Source organism: Ambystoma mexicanum, chromosome 1p (genome assembly GCF_040938575.1).
Source record: "Ambystoma mexicanum isolate Mex_15411 chromosome 1p, UKY_AmexF1_1, whole genome shotgun sequence".
Classification (NCBI taxonomy): domain Eukaryota; kingdom Metazoa; phylum Chordata; class Amphibia; order Caudata; family Ambystomatidae; genus Ambystoma; species Ambystoma mexicanum.
Window position 1 is genome coordinate 1,025,741,682 of NC_090921.1, and position 16,450 is coordinate 1,025,758,131.

Consider the following 16,450-nt stretch of genomic DNA (forward strand, 5'->3'; position numbering starts at 1 on the left):
CCTCACAGGAAACCAATGAAGTTTGGTGTTGGACAGAAACATAACGTGGCCACAGCCTCAAAGCAAAAGGCATCGATTTTCAGTGATGAAATATAATATAATTATAAATTGTCTGTTATTTTATTTTCCAAGTATTTTACTTTCCAAGTATTCAATAGTATTCGAGCCGGATTTGAACCAGCGACCTAAGGATGCCTGTTTTACCACTACAGTCCTCCGCTCTACCAACTGAGCTTTCGAAGTCTTGGCAAATCATTCTCTAGCAAACTCAATACGAGCTTCCACTTCAACCGTCGACTTGTAAACATCTCTTGCAATTCGTGCAAAATACTACAAATTTGGCTTGTGAGGTTCCCGAATTGAGTAAAAGCACATCAGTTCCCAATTAAAAAAATGACCCCCTCCGCAGTCTCCCGCATGTTACTGACCACCATATTAAGGGGGAAAAGTTGAAAGGCGCGCCTTACAGGCCATCTCCTCAGAGTATTCAGCCGTGTTGGGCCTTGACAATATTTTAATATCTTGGATGGTGTATAGTGTTCTCCCATTTCCCTTGAGAAATCAAGATTGTCAAGGGGATTCTGCTGTTTTGTCAGTTCATAGCAAGAGATGGGGATCCAAAACACCTCACAGGAAACCAACGAAGATTGGTGTCGGACAGAAACATAACGTGGCCACAGCCTCAAAGCAAAAGGCATCTATTTTCAGTGATGAAATATAATATAATTATAAATTGTCTGTTATTTTATTTTCCAAGCATTCAATAAAATTTGCATTTGGCAAAAGTCCTTAAATCTGGATTTGAACCAGCGACCTAAGGATGCCTGTTTTACCACTACAGTCCTCTGCTCTACCAACTGAGCTATCGAAGGCTTTGCAAATCAGTCTCTAGCAAGCTCAATACGAGCTTCCACTTCAACCGTCGACATTCAAACATCTCTTGCAATTCGTGCAAAATACTACAAATTTGGCTTGTGAGGTTCCCGAATTGAGTAAAAGCACATCAGTTCCCAATTTAAAAAATGACCCCCGCCGCAGTCTCCCGCATGTTACTGACCACCATACTAAGGGGGAAAAGTTGAAAGGCGGCACCTCACAGGCCATCTCCTCAGAGTATTCAGCCGCGTTGGGCCTTGACAATATTTTAATATCTTGGATGGTGTATAGTGTTCTCTCATTTTCCTTGAGAAATCAAGATTGTCAAGGGGATTATGCTGTTTTGCCAGTTCATAGCAAGAGATGGGGATCAAAGAAACACCTCACAGGAAACCAAAGAAGATTGGTGTTGGACAGAAAAATAATGTGGCCACAGCCTCAAAGCAAAAGGCATCTATTTTCAGTGATGAAATATAATATAATTATAAATTGTCTGTTATGTTATTTTCCAAGTATTTTACTTTCCAAGTATTCAATAAAATTTGCATTTGGCAAAAGTCCTTCGAGCCGGATTTGAACCAGCGACCTAAGGATGCCTGTTTTACCACTACAGTCCTCCCCTCTACCAACTGAGCTATCGAAGGCTTGGCAAACCGTTTTCTAGCAAGCTCAATTCGAGCTTCCACTTCAACCGTCGACATGCAAACATCTCTTGCAATTCGTGCAAAATACTACAAATTTGGCTTGTGAGGTTCCCGAATTGAGTAAAAGCACATCAGTTCCCAATTAAAAAAATGACCGCCTCCGCAGTCTCCCGCATGTTACTGACCACCATACTAAGGAGGAAAAGTTGAAAGGCGGCGCCTCACAGGCCATCTCCTCAGAGTATTCATCAGTGTTCGGCCTTGACAATATTTTAATATCTTGGATGGTGTATGGTGTTCTCCCATTTCCCTTGAGAAATCAAGATTGTCAAGGGGATTCTGCTGTTTTGTCAGTTCATAGCAAGAGATGGGGATCCAAAACACGTCACAGGAAACCAACGAAGATTGGTGTCGGACAGAAAAATAACGTGGCCACAGCCTCAAAGCAAAAGGCATCTATTTTCAGTGATGAAATAAAATATAATTATAAATTGTCTGTTATTTTACTTTCCAAGTATTTTACTTTCCAAGTATTCAATAAAATGTGAATTTGGCAAGAGTCCTTCGAGCCGGATTTGAACCAGCGACCTAAGGATGCCTGTTTTACTACTACAGTCCTCCGCTCTACCAACTGAGCTATCGAAGGATTGGCAAATCAACTCTAGCAAACTCAATACGAGCTTCCACTTCAACCGTCGACTTGTAAACATCTCTTGCAATTCGTGCAAAATACTACAAATTTGGCTTGTGACGTTCCCGAATTGAGTAAAAGCACATCAGTTCCCAATTAAAAAAATGACCCCCTCCGCAGTCTCCCGCATGTTACTGACCACCATACTAAGGGGGAAATGTTGAAAGGCGGCGCCTCACAGGCCATCTCCTCAGAGTATTCAGCCGTGTTGGGCCTTGACAATATTTTAATATCTTGGATGGTGTATACTGTTCTCTCATTTCCCTTGAGAAATCAAGATTGTCAAGGGGATTCTGCTGTTTTGCCAGTTCATAGCAAGAGATGGGGATCAAAAAAACACCTCACAGGAAACCAAAGAAGATTGGTGTTGGACAGAAAAATAATGTGGCCACAGCCTCAAAGCAAAAGGCATCTATTTTCAGAGATGAAATATAATATAATTATAAATTGTCTGTTATGTTATTTTCCAAGTATTTTACTTTCCAAGTATTCAATAAAATTTGCATTTGGCAAAAGACCTTCGAGCCGGATTTGAACCAGCGACATAAGGATGCCTGTTTTACCACTACAGTCCTCCCCTCTACCAACTGAGCTATCTAAGGCTTTGCAATCCGTTCTCTAGCAAGCTCAATTCGAGCTTCCACTTCAACCGTCGACATGCAAACATCTCTTGCAATTCGTGCAAAATACTACAAATTTGGCTTGTGAGGTTCCCGAATTGAGTAAAAGCACATCAGTTCCCAATTAAAAAAATGACCGCCTCCGCAGTCTCCCGCATGTTACTGACCACCATGCTAAGGAGGAAAAGTTGAAAGGCGGCGCCTCACAGGCCATCTCCTCAGAGTATTCATCAGTGTTCGGCCTTGACAATATTTTAATATCTTGGATGGTGTATGGTGTTCTCCCATTTCCCTTGAGAAATCAAGATTGTCAAGGGGATTCTGCTGTTTTGTCAGTTCATAGCAAGAGATGGGGATCCAAAACACGTCACAGGAAACCAACGAAGATTGGTGTCGGACAGAAAAATAACGTGGCCACAGCCTCAAAGCAAAAGGCATCTATTTTCAGTGATGAAATAAAATATAATTATAAATTGTCTGTTATTTTACTTTCCAAGTATTTTACTTTCCAAGTATTCAATAAAATTTGCATTTGGCAAAAGTCCTTCGAGCCGGATTTGAACCAGTGACCTAAGGATGCCTGTTTTACCACTACAGTCCTCCACTCTTTCAACTGAGCTATCAAAGGCTTGGCAAATCATTCTCTAGCAAACTCAATACGAGCTTCCACTTCAACCGTCGACTTGTAAACATCTCTTGCAATTCGTGCAAAATACTACAAATTTGGCTTGTGAGGTTCCCGAATTGAGTAAAAGCACATCAGTTCCCAATTAAAAAAATGACCCCTCCGCAGTCTCCCGCATGTTAATGACCACCATACTAAGGGGGAAAAGTTGAAAGGCGGCGCCTCACAGGCCATCTCCTCAGAGTATTCAGCCGTGTTGGGCCTTGACAATATTTTAATATCTTGGATGGTGTATAGTGTTCTCTCATTTCCCTTGAGAAATCAAGATTGTCAAGGGGATTCTGCTGTTTTGCCAGTTCATAGCAAGAGATGGGGATCCAAAACAACTGACAGGAAACCAATGAAGATTCGTGTTGGACAGAAAAATAACGTGGCCACAGCCTCAAAGCAAAAGGCATCTATTTTCAGTGATGAAATATAATATAATTATAAATTGTCTGTTATTTTACTTTCCAAGTATTTTACTTTCCAAGTATTCAATAAAATGTGCATTTGGCAAGAGTCCTTCGAGCCGGATTTGAACCAGCGACCTAAGGATGCCTGTTTTACCACTACAGTCCTCCGCTCTACCAACTGAGCTATCGAAGGCTTGGCAAATCAACTCTAGCAAACTCAATACGAGCTTTCACTTCAACCGTCGACTTGTAAACATCTCTTGCAATTCGTGCAAAATACTACAAATTTGGCTTGTGAGGTTCCCGAATTGAGTAAAAGCACATCAGTTCCCAATTAAAAAAATGACCCCCTCCGCAGTCTCCCGCATGTTACTGACCACCATACTAAGGGGGAAAAGTTGAAAGGCGGCACCTCACAGGCCATCTCCTCAGAGTATTCAGCAGCGTTGGGCCTTGACAATATTTTAATATCTTGGATGGTGTATAGTGTTCTCTCATTTCCCTTGAGAAATCAAGATTGTCAAGGGGATTCTGCTGTTTTGCCAGTTCATAGCAAGAGATGGGGATCCAAAACACCTCACAGGAAACCAATGAAGATTTGTGTTGGACTGAAAAATAAGGTGGTCACAGCCTCAAAGCAAAAGGCATCTATTTTCAGTGATGAAATATAATATAATTATAAATTGTCTGTTATTTTACTTTCCAAGTATTTTACTTTCCAAGTATTCAATAAAATGTGCATTTGGCAAAAGTCCTTCGAGCCGGATTTGAACCAGCGACCTAAGGATGCCTGTTTTACCACTACAGTCCTCCGCTCTACCAACTGAGCTATCGAAGGCTTGGCAAATCAGTCTCTAGCAAGCTCAATACGAGCTTCCACTTCAACCCTCGACATTCAAACATCTCTTGCAATTTGTGCAAAATACGACAAATTTGGCTTGTGACGTTCCCGAATTGAGTAAAAGCACATCAGTTCCCAATTAAAAAAATGACCCCCTCCGCAGTCTCCCGCATGTTACTGACCACCATACTAAGGGGGAAAAGTTGAAAGGCGGCGCCTCACAGGCCATCTCCTCAGAGTATTCAGCCGTGTTGGGCCTTGACAATATTTTAATATCTTGGATGGTGTATACTGTTCTCTCATTTCCCTTGAAAAATCAAGATTGTCAAGGGGATTCTGCTGTTTTGCCAGTTCATAGCAAGAGATGGGGATCTGAAACACCTCACAGGAAACCAATGAAGATTGGTGTTGGACAGAAACATAACGTGGCCACAGCCTCAAAGCAAAAGGCATCTATTTTCAGTGATGAAATATAATATAATTATAAATTGTCTGTTATGTTATTTTCCAAGTATTTTACTTTCCAAGTATTCAATAAAATTTGCATTTGGCAAAAGTCCTTCGAGCCGGATTTGAACCAGCGACCTAAGGATGCCTGTTTTACCACTACAGTCCTCCCCTCTACCAACTGAGCTATCGAAGGCATGGCAAACCGTTCTCTAGCAAGCTCAATTCGAGCTTCCACTTCAACCGTCGACATGCAAACATCTCTTGCAATTCGTGCAAAATACTACAAATTTGGCTTGTGAGGTTCCCGAATTGAGTAAAAGCGCATCAGTTCCCAATTAAAAAAATGACCCCCTCCGCAGTCTCCCGCATGTTACTGACCACCATATTAAGGGGGAAAAGTTGAAAGGCGCGCCTCACAGGCCATCTCCTCAGAGTATTCAGCCGTGTTGGGCCTTGACAATATTTTAATATCTTGGATGGTGTATAGTGTTCTCCCATTTCCCTTGAGAAATCAAGATTGTCAAGGGGATTCTGCTGTTTTGTCAGTTCATAGCAAGAGATGGGGATCCAAATCTCTCTACTCCAAACGAAAATAACTAAAAAGAAAGCTTCCCTTACTCATCAGTCCAAGCCTAACAACCTCACTACAGACCCTACCCCAAAGACCCAGGACATAGCCACACGGTTCATGTTTTCCAAAACATCGATTCTCGATGTGGAGAAAGTCATCCTCTCTCTTAAGCCGTCTAACTGCCAGGGTGATTCTTGCCCTGCCCAGCTTATAAAAGACGCAGCTAGAGATCTCTCCCCGTTTATTGCCAAACTTGTCAACTCTTCTTTCACGTCCGGCACGGTACCCACCAATTTAAAACAATCCTGGGTACTACCATTGCTTAAAAAGCAAACGCTAGACCCTCTTATACCCACAAACTACCGCCCCATTACAACAGTCCCCTTCCTGCTCAAAATCTTGGATAAGATCGCCTACAATCAGATCCAAAGTTTCCTGGAACAACATAAACTCTTAGGAGAGCGCCAATCAGGATTCCGTCCACAACATGGTACAGAGACTGCCCTGATCGACCTAAAGGCACAAATAGATGAAATAAGAGATAAAGGTAAAATGGCTCTCCTCTTGTTGCTGGACCTCTCGGCGGCTTTCGACCTTGTAGACCATGGAGTACTTTGCAGCCATTTAGACTCTGCTGCACACTTTTCCAAGGAGGCCATATCTTGGATTGAATCCTTCCTCAGTGATAGGACCATGAGGGTGTTCTCCCCTTCGGCAGCGGCGGACCCAATCCCCATCCGATGTGGAGTCCCTCAGGGCTCATGCGTCTCCCCGACTCTCTACAACATATTCACTAGGCCCCTTTTTGATGATCTGGACCATCTTGGTATCACCTACACCAACTATGCAGATGATACCCAGATTCTCCTCCCACTTTCCGGGGACTACAACAAGGATTTGGCCTTGGTGAATAGGGTGTATATCATCGTCCAGGCATGGATGGCAACCCACGGTCTATGCCTGAACGATGACAAAACAGAGTTGCTCATCCTAGGGACACATTCTAACATGAAGAAACTCAGTCAGGACTATACCTCATTTGAAATTGACGGGAACATTATCAAGGTTTCCAAAGATGTTAAGACACTTGGCTTCTATCTGGATGCCACCCTCTCTTTTGATAAGCAGGTGAAGTCTTTGGCATCTGCCACCGCCTACACATGTAAGCTCATTAGAGCAGGCAAGCATTTTCTCTCCGATAACAATTGCCTTATCCTAGCAAGAGCATTAATCCTTTCGAGGATTGATTATTGTAATGCCCTCTACATCGGAGCAAACAAATCCATTACCCACCGACTTCAAATTCTTCAAAACAATGCCCTACGAGCCGCCCTTGGTGTACCCAAAAGATCACATATTTCAAACATCAGACGTCTAAACAACTGGTTACCCTCCCAAAACAAAATCCACCTCAAAGTAGCATCCCTGGTTCATAAAGCCTTGAACAATGCAGCACCAAGCTATCTCCGCAATAAACTCACAAAAAGAAATCACTCGCGCCCTGCCAGAACTGCAAATGCCAACAGCCTCATCATTCCTAGATTCAGGTTATCTAAGGCGGGGGGTAGTAGCTTCCCGGTGCAAGCAGCTCAATTATGGAACTCATTGCCTAATCCTCTACGCGAGGCACAGCCCTTCCCTAAATTCAGAATCAACTACATCAATTTGCTAAGGACTGCCAATGAATAGCCTATTGGCGCCCACTTATCCTTCACCCCACCCTAGAACATACATTTCATCATGATCTTTATGGTCCCACTCTCTTGTACATAGACTCTCTTGATCATATTTTGTATCTATTCGGCATGTAAACCGCAACTGCTGCCTCCCTGTGATATTTTGCATTCTATTATTTGTATTTTGTATTTATACAGTGTATGTATTCCCATGACCCCACCCTGCAACCTAAGCTTCGCATTTTCTGTACTGCTGCGCCCGGCTACCTTCGGGTTTGGTGCGCATTATAAGTGAATAAAACAAACAAACAAACAAACAAACAAACCTCACAGGAAACCAACGAAGATTGGTGTCGGACAGAAACATAACGTGGCCACAGCCTCAAAGCAAAAGGCATCTATTTTCAGTGATGAAATATAATATAATTATAAACTGTCTGTTATTTTACTTTCCAAGTATTTTACTTTCCAAGTATTCAATAAAATTTGCATTTGGCAAAAGTCCTTCAATCTGGATTTGAACCAGCGACCTAAGGATGCCTGTTTTACCACTACAGTCCTCTGCTCTACCAACTGAGCTATCGAAGGCTTGGCAAATCAGTCTCTAGCAAGCTCAATACGAGCTTCCACTTCAACCGTCGACATTCAAACATCTCTTGCAATTCGTGCAAAATACTACAAATTTGGCTTGTGAGGTTCCCGAATTGAGTAAAAGCACATCAGTTCACAATTAAAAAAATGACCCCCTCCGCAGTCTCCCGCATGTTACTGACCACCATACAAAGGAGGAAAAGTTGAAAGTCGGCGCCTCACAGGCCATCTCCTCAGAGTATTCATCAGTGTACGGCCTTGACAATATTTTAATATCTTGGATGGTGTATAGTGTTCTCCCATTTCCCTTGAGAAATCAAGATTGTCAAGGGGATTCTGCTGTTTTGTCAGTTCATAGCAAGAGATGGGGATCCAAAATACCTCACAGGAAACCAACAAAGATTGGTGTCGGACAGAAAAATAACGTGGCCACAGCCTCAAAGCAAAAGGCATCTATTTTCAGTGATGAAATATAATATAATTATAAATTGTCTGTTATTTTACTTTCCAAGTATTTTACTTTCCAAGTATTCAATAAAATGTGCATTTGGCAAAAGTCCTTCGAGCCGGATTTGAACCAGCGACCTAAGGATGCCTGTTTTACCACTACAGTCCTCTGCTCTACCAGCTGAGCTATCGAAGGCTTGGCAAATTGTTCTCTAGCAAACTCAATACGAGCTTCCACTTCAACCGTCGACTTGTAAACATCTCTTGCAATTCGTGCAAAATACTACAAATTTGGCTTGTGACGTTCCCGAATTGAGTAAAAGCACATCAGTTCCCAATTAAAAAAATGACCCCCTCCGCAGTCTCCCGCATGTTACTGACCACCATACTAAGGGGGAAAAGTTGAAAGGCGGCGCCTCACAGGCCATCTCCTCAGAGTATTCAGCCGTGTTGGGCCTTGACAATATTTTAATATCTTGGATGGTGTATACTGTTCTCTCATTTCCCTTGAGAAATCAAGATTGTCAAGGGGATTCTGCTGTTTTGCCAGTTCATAGCAAGAGATGGGGATCCGAAACACCTCACAGGAAACCAATGAAGATTGGTGTTGGACAGAAACATAACGTGGCCTCAGCCTCAAAGCAAAAGGCATCTATTTTCAGTGATGAAATATAATATAATTATAAATTGTCTGTTATTTTATTTTCCAAGTATTTTACTTTCCAAGTATTCAATAAAATTTGCATTTGGCAAAAGTCCTTCGAGCCGGATTTGAACCAGCGACCTAAGGATGCCTGTTTTACCACTACAGTCCTCCGCTCTACCAACTGAGCTTTCGAAGGCTTGGCAAATCATTCTCTAGCAAACTCAATACGAGCTTCCACTTCAACCGTCGACTTGTAAACATCTCTTGCAATTCGTGCAAAATACTACAAATTTGGCTTGTGAGGTTCCCGAATTGAGTAAAAGCACATCAGTTCCCAATTAAAAAAATGACCCCCTCCGCAGTCTCCCGCATGTTACTGACCACCATATTAAGGGGGAAAAGTTGAAAGGCGCGCCTTACAGGCCATCTCCTCAGAGTATTCAGCCGTGTTGGGCCTTGACAATATTTTAATATCTTGGATGGTGTATAGTGTTCTCCCATTTCCCTTGAGAAATCAAGATTGTCAAGGGGATTCTGCTGTTTTGTCAGTTCATAGCAAGAGATGGGGATCCAAAACACCTCACAGGAAACCAACGAAGATTGGTGTCGGACAGAAACATAATGTGGCCACAGCATCAAAGCAAAAGGCATCTATTTTCAGTGATGAAAAATAATATAATTATAAATTGTCTGTTATTTTATTTTCCAAGCATTTTACTTTCCAAGTATTCAATAAAATTTGCATTTGGCAAAAGTCCTTAAATCTGGATTTGAACCAGCGACCTAAGGATGCCTGTTTTACCACTACAGTCCTCTGCTCTACCAACTGAGCTATCGAAGGCTTGGCAAATCAGTCTCTAGCAAGCTCAATACGAGCTTCCACTTCAACCGTCGACATTCAAACATCTCTTGCAATTCGTGCAAAATACTACAAATTTGGCTTGTGAGGTTCCCGAATTGAGTAAAAGCACATCAGTTCCCAATTAAAAAAATGACCCCCGCCGCAGTCTCCCGCATGTTACTGACCACCATACTAAGGGGGAAAAGTTGAAAGGCGGCACCTCACAGGCCATCTCCTCAGAGTATTCAGCCGCGTTGGGCCTTGACAATATTTTAATATCTTGGATGGTGTATAGTGTTCTCTCATTTTCCTTGAGAAATCAAGATTGTCAAGGGGATTATGCTGTTTTGCCAGTTCATAGCAAGAGATGGGGATCAAAGAAACACCTCACAGGAAACCAAAGAAGATTGGTGTTGGACAGAAAAATAATGTGGCCACAGCCTCAAAGCAAAAGGCATCTATTTTCAGTGATGAAATATAATATAATTATAAATTGTCTGTTATGTTATTTTCCAAGTATTTTACTTTCCAAGTATTCAATAAAATTTGCATTTGGCAAAAGTCCTTCGAGCCGGATTTGAACCAGCGACCTAAGGATGCCTGTTTTACCACTACAGTCCTCCCCTCTACCAACTGAGCTATCGAAGGCTTGGCAAACCGTTTTCTAGCAAGCTCAATTCGAGCTTCCACTTCAACCGTCGACATGCAAACATCTCTTGCAATTCGTGCAAAATACTACAAATTTGGCTTGTGAGGTTCCCGAATTGAGTAAAAGCACATCAGTTCCCAATTAAAAAAATGACCGCCTCCGCAGTCTCCCGCATGTTACTGACCACCATACTAAGGAGGAAAAGTTGAAAGGTGGCGCCTCACAGGCCATCTCCTCAGAGTATTCATCAGTGTTCGGCCTTGACAATATTTTAATATCTTGGATGGTGTATGGTGTTCTCCCATTTCCCTTGAGAAATCAAGATTGTCAAGGGGATTCTGCTGTTTTGTCAGTTCATAGCAAGAGATGGGGATCCAAAACACGTCACAGGAAACCAACGAAGATTGGTGTCGGACAGAAAAATAACGTGGCCACAGCCTCAAAGCAAAAGGCATCTATTTTCAGTGATGAAATATAATATAATTATAAACTGTCTGTTATTTTACTTTCCAAGTATTTTACTTTCCAAGTATTCAATAAAATTTGCATTTGGCAAAAGTCCTTCAATCTGGATTTGAACCAGCGACCTAAGGATGCCTGTTTTACCACTACAGTCCTCCGCTCTACCAACTGAGCTATCGAAGGCTTGGCAAATCAGTCTCTAGCAAGCTCAATACGAGCTTCCACTTCAACCGTCGACATTCAAACATCTCTTGAAATTCGTGCAAAATACTACAAATTTGGCTTATGAGGTTCCCGAATTGAGTAAAAGCACATCAGTTCACAATTAAAAAAATGACCCCCTCCGCAGTCTCCCGCATGTTACTGACCACCATACAAAGGAGGAAAAGTTGAAAGTCGGCGCCTCACAGGCCATCTCCTCAGAGTATTCAGCCGTGTTCGGCCTTGACAATATTTTAATATCTTGGATGGTGTATAGTGTTCTCCCATTTCCCTTGAGAAATCAAGATTGTCAAGGGGATTCTGCTGTTTTGTCAGTTCATAGCAAGAGATGGGGATCCAAAATACCTCACAGGAAACCAACGAAGATTGGTGTCGGACAGAAAAATAACGTGGCCACAGCCTCAAAGCAAAAGGCATCTATTTTCAGTGATGAAATATAATATAATTATAAATTGTCTGTTATTTTACTTTCCAAGTATTTTACTTTCCAAGTATTCAATAAAATGTGCATTTGGCAAAAGTCCTTCGAGCCGGATTTGAACCATCGACCTAAGGATGCCTGTTTTACCACTACAGTCCTCCCTCTACCAGCTGAGCTATCGAAGGCTTGGCAAATCGTTCTCTAGCAAACTCAATACGAGCTTCCACTTCAACCGTCGACTTGTAAACATCTCTTGCAATTCGTGCAAAATACTACAAATTTGGCTTGTGACGTTCCCGAATTGAGTAAAAGCACATCAGTTCCCAATTAAAAAAATGACCCCCTCCGCAGTCTCCCGCATGTTACTGACCACCATACTAAGGGGGAAAAGTTGAAAGGCGGCGCCTCACAGGCCATCTCCTCAGAGTATTCAGCCGTGTTGGGCCTTGACAATATTTTAATATCTTGGATGGTGTATACTGTTCTCTCATTTCCCTTGAGAAATCAAGATTGTCAAGGGGATTCTGCTGTTTTGCCAGTTCATAGCAAGAGATGGGGATCCGAAACACCTCACAGGAAACCAATGAAGATTGGTGTTGGACAGAAACATAACGTGGCCACAGCCTCAAAGCAAAAGGCATCTATTTTCAGTGATGAAATATAATATAATTATAAATTGTCTGTTATTTTATTTTCCAAGTATTTTACTTTCCAAGTATTCAATAAAATTTGCATTTGGCAAAAGTCCTTCGAGCCGGATTTGAACCAGCGACCTAAGGATGCCTGTTTTACCACTACAGTCCTCCGCTCTACCAACTGAGCTTTCGAAGGCTTGGCAAATCATTCTCTAGCAAACTCAATACGAGCTTCCACTTCAACCGTCGACTTGTAAACATCTCTTGCAATTCGTGCAAAATACTACAAATTTGGCTTGTGAGGTTCCCGAATTGAGTAAAAGCACATCAGTTCCCAATTAAAAAAATGACCCCCTCCGCAGTCTCCCGCATGTTACTGACCACCATATTAAGGGGGAAAAGTTGAAAGGCGCGCCTTACAGGCCATCTCCTCAGAGTATTCAGCCGTGTTGGGCCTTGACAATATTTTAATATCTTGGATGGTGTATAGTGTTCTCCCATTTCCCTTGAGAAATCAAGATTGTCAAGGGGATTCGGCTGTTTTGTCAGTTCATAGCAAGAGATGGGGATCCAAAACACCTCACAGGAAACCAACGAAGATTGGTGTCGGACAGAAACATAACGTGGCCACAGCCTCAAAGCAAAAGGCATCTATTTTCAGTGATGAAATATAATATAATTATAAATTGTCTGTTATTTTATTTTCCAAGCATTTTACTTTCCAAGTATTCAATAAAATTTGCATTTGGCGAAAGTCCTTCAATCTGGATTTGAACCAGCGACCTAAGGATGCCTGTTTTACCACTACAGTCCTCTGCTCTACCAACTGAGCTATCGAAGGCTTGGCAAATCAGTCTCTAGCAAGCTCAATACAAGCTTCCACTTCAACCGTCGACATTCAAACAACTCTTGCAATTCGTGCAAAATACTACAAATTTGGCTTGTGAGGTTCCCGAATTGAGTAAAAGCACATCAGTTCACAATTAAAAAAATGACCCCCGCCGCAGTCTCCCGCATGTTACTGACCACCATACTAAGGGGGAAAAGTTGAAAGGCGGCACCTCACAGGCCATCTCCTCAGAGTATTCAGCCGCGTTGGGCCTTGACAATATTTTAATATCTTGGATGGTGTATAGTGTTCTCTCATTTTCCTTGAGAAATCAAGATTGTCAAGGGGATTATGCTGTTTTGCCAGTTCATAGCAAGAGATGGGGATCAAAGAAACACCTCACAGGAAACCAAAGAAGATTGGTGTTGGACAGAAAAATAATGTGGCCACAGCCTCAAAGCAAAAGGCATCTATTTTCAGTGATGAAATATAATATAATTATAAATTGTCTGTTATGTTATTTTCCAAGTATTTTACTTTCCAAGTATTCAATAAAATTTGCATTTGGCAAAAGTCCTTTGAGCCGGATTTGAACCAGCGACCTAAGGATGCCTGTTTTACCACTACAGTCCTCCCCTCTACCAACTGAGCTATCAAAGGCTTGGCAAACCGTTCTCTAGCAAGCTCAATTCGAGCTTCCACTTCAACCGTCGACATGCAAACATCTCTTGCAATTCGTGCAAAATACTACAAATTTGGCTTGTGAGGTTCCCGAATTGAGTAAAAGCACATCAGTTCCCAATTAAAAAAATGACCCCCTCCGCAGTCTCCCGCATGTTACTGACCACCATACTAAGGGGGAAAAGTTGAAAGGCGGCACCTCACAGGCCATCTCCTCAGAGTATTCAGCCGCGTTGGGCCTTGACAATATTTTAATATCTTGGATGGTGTATAGTGTTCTCTCATTACCCTTGAGAAATCAAGATTGTCAAGGGGATTCTGCTGTTTTGCCAGTTCATAGCAAGAGATGGGGATCCAAAACACCTCACAGGAAACCAATGAAGATTTGTGTTGGACAGAAAAATAAGGTGGTCACAGCCTCAAAGCAAAAGGCATCTATTTTCAGTGATGAAATATAATATAATTATAAATTGTCTGTTATGTTATTTTCCAAGTATTTTACTTTCCAAGTATTCAATAAAATGTGCATTTGGCAAAAGTCCTGCGAGCCGGATTTGAACCAGCGACCTAAGGATGCCTGTTTTACCACGCTCTACCAACTGAGCTATCGAAGGCTTGGCAAATCAGTCTCTAGCAAGCTCAATACGAGCTTCCACTTCAACCCTCGACATTCAAACATCTCTTGCAATTCGTGCAAAATACTACAAATTTGGCTTGTGAGGTTCCCGAATTGAGTAAAAGCACATCAGTTCACAATTAAAAAAATGACCCCCTCCGCAGTCTCCCGCATGTTACTGACCACCATACAAAGGAGGAAAAGTTGAAAGTCGGCGCCTCACAGGCCATCTCCTCAGAGTATTCATCAGTGTTCGGCCTTGACAATATTTTAATATCTTGGATGGTGTATAGTGTTCTCCCATTTCCCTTGAGAAATCAAGATTGTCAAGGGGATTCTGCTGTTTTGTCAGTTCATAGCAAGAGATGGGGATCCAAAATACCTCACAGGAAACCAACGAAGATTGGTGTCGGACAGAAAAATAACGTGGCCACAGCCTCAAAGCAAAAGGCATCTATTTTCAGTGATGAAATATAATATAATTATAAATAGTCTGTTATTTTACTTTCCAAGTATTTTACTTTCCAAGTATTCAATAAAATGTGCATTTGGCAAAAGTCCTTCGAACCGGATTTGAACCAGCGACCTAAGGATGCCTGTTTTACCACTACAGTCCTCCGCTCTACCAACTGAGCTATCGAAGGCGTGGCAAATCAATCTCTAGCAAACTCAATACGAGCTTCCACTTCAACCGTCGACTTGTAAACATCTCTTGCAATTCGTGCAAAATACTACAAATTTGGCTTGTGAGGTTCCCGAATTGAGTAAAAGCACATCAGTTCCCAATTAAAAAAATGACCCCCTCCGCAGTCTCCCGCATGTTACTGACCACCATACTAAGGGGGAAAAGTTGAAAGGCGGCACCTCACAGGCAATCTCCTCAGAGTATTCAGCCGCGTTGGGCCTTGACAATATTTTAATATCTTGGATGGTGTATAGTGTTCTCTCATTTCCCTTGAGAAATCAAGATTGTCAAGGGGATTCTGCTGTTTTGCCAGTTTATAGCAAGAGATGGGGATCAAAGAAACACCTCACAGGAAACCAAAGAAGATTGGTGTTGGACAGAAAAATAATGTGGCCACAGCCTCAAAGCAAAAGGCATCTATTTTCAGTGATGAAATATAATATAATTATAAATTGTCTGTTATGTTATTTTCCAAGTATTTTGCTTTCCAAGTATTCAATAAAATTTGCATTTGGCAAAAGTCCTTCGAGCCGGATTTGAACCAGCGACCTAAGGATGCCTGTTTTACCACTACAGTCCTCCCCTCTACCAACTGAGCTATCGAAGGCTTGGCAAACTGTTCTCTAGCAAGCTCAATTCGAGCTTCCACTTCAACCGTCGACATGCAAACATCTCTTGCAATTCGTGCAAAATACTACAAATTTGGCTTGTGAGGTTCCCGAATTGAGTAAAAGCACATCAGTTCCCAATTAAAAAAATGACCGCCTCCGCAGTCTCCCGCATGTTACTGACCACCATACTAAGGAGGAAAAGTTGAAAGGCGGCGCCTCACAGGCCATCTCCTCAGAGTATTCATCAGTGTTCGGCCTTGACAATATTTTAATATCTTGGCTGGTGTATGGTGTTTTCCCATTTCCCTTGAGAAATCAAGATTGTCAAGGGGATTCTGCTGTTTTGTCAGTTCATAGCAAGAGATGGGGATCCAAAACACGTCACAGGAAACCAACGAAGATTGGTGTCGGACAGAAAAATAACGTGGCCACAGCCTCAAAGCAAAAGGCATCTATTTTCAGTGATGAAATAAAATATAATTATAAATTGTCTGTTATTTTACTTTCCAAGTATTTTACTTTCCAAGTATTCAATAAAATTTGCATTTGGCAAAAGTCCTTCGAGCGGGATTTGAACCAGTGACCTAAGGATGCCTGTTTTACCACTACAGTCCTCCGCTCTACCAACTGAGCTATCAAAGGTTTGGCAAATCATTCTCTAGCAA

The 16,450-nt window shown here is 41.9% G+C and overlaps 3 non-coding genes across 3 annotated transcripts; all 3 read right to left on the reverse strand.

Annotated features, from left to right (window-relative positions):
• Window positions 1-2,080: 2,080 nt before the first annotated feature.
• Window positions 2,081-2,166, reverse strand: TRNAY-GUA (transfer RNA tyrosine (anticodon GUA)). The gene is given in 2 exon segments: window positions 2,081-2,116; window positions 2,130-2,166. It is a non-coding gene; the product is annotated as a tRNA-Tyr (tRNA).
• A 1,852-nt stretch (window positions 2,167-4,018) lies between these two features.
• TRNAY-GUA (transfer RNA tyrosine (anticodon GUA)) lies at window positions 4,019-4,104 on the reverse strand. Its single transcript is given in 2 exon segments — window positions 4,019-4,054; window positions 4,068-4,104. It is a non-coding gene; the product is annotated as a tRNA-Tyr (tRNA).
• Window positions 4,105-4,663: 559 nt separating this feature from the next.
• TRNAY-GUA (transfer RNA tyrosine (anticodon GUA)) lies at window positions 4,664-4,749 on the reverse strand. Its single transcript is given in 2 exon segments — window positions 4,664-4,699; window positions 4,713-4,749. It is a non-coding gene; the product is annotated as a tRNA-Tyr (tRNA).
• Window positions 4,750-16,450: the final 11,701 nt, after the last annotated feature.